Raw genomic sequence first — 1,019 nt, 5'->3', positions numbered from 1 at the left:
GTCTCACGGTGAGACTCATCTTGTCTACTAATAGCTGGTGGCTGTCTCACGGTGGGACTCATCTTGTCTACTAATAGCTGGTGACTGTCTCACGGTGAGACTCATCTTGTCTACTAATAGCTGGTGGCTGTCTCACGGTGAGACTCATCTTGTCTACTAATAGCTGGTGACTGTCTCACGGTGAGACTCATCTTGTCTACTGGTGACTGTCTCACGGTGAGACTCATCTTGTCTACTGGTGGCTGTCTCACGGTGAGACTAATCTTGTCTACTAATAGCTGGTGACTGTCTCACGGTGAGACTCATCTTGTTTACTAATAGCTGGTGGCTGTCTCACGGTGAGACTCATCTTGTCTACTGGTGACTGTCTCACGGTGAGACTCATCTTGTCTACTGGTGGCTGTCTCACGGTGAGACTAATCTTGTCTACTAATAGCTGGTGACTGTCTCACGGTGAGACTCATCTTGTTTACTAATAGCTGGTGGCTGTCTCACGGTGAGACTCATCTTGTCTACTGGTGACTGTCTCACGGTGAGACTCATCTTGTCTACTGGTGGCTGTCTCACGGTGAGACTCATCTTGTCTACTAATAGCTGGTGGCTGTCTCACGGTGGGACTCATCTTGTCTACTAATAGCTGGTGACTGTCTCACGGTGAGACTCATCTTGACTACTAATAGCTGGTGGCTGTCTCACGGTGAGACTCATCTTGTCTACTAATAGCTGGTGACTGTCTCACGGTGAGACTCAACTTGTCTACTGGTGACTGTCTCACGGTGAGACTCATCTTGTCTACTGGTGGCTGTCTCACGGTGAGACTCATCTTGTCTACTAATAGCTGGTGGCTGTCTCACGGTGAGACTCATCTTGTCTACTAATAGCTGGTGGCTGTCTCATGGTGAGACTCATCTTGTCTACTAATAGCTGGTGGCTGTCTCACGGTGAGACTCATCTTGTCTACTAATAGCTGGTGGCTGTCTCATGGTGAGACTCATCTTGTCTACTAATAGCTGGTGGCT

This window comes from Coregonus lavaretus (genome assembly GCF_964263955.1).
Source record: "Coregonus lavaretus genome assembly, contig: HAP1_SCAFFOLD_692, whole genome shotgun sequence".
Lineage (NCBI taxonomy): Eukaryota > Metazoa > Chordata > Actinopteri > Salmoniformes > Salmonidae > Coregonus > Coregonus lavaretus.
This window is presented reverse-complemented; position numbering follows the sequence as displayed.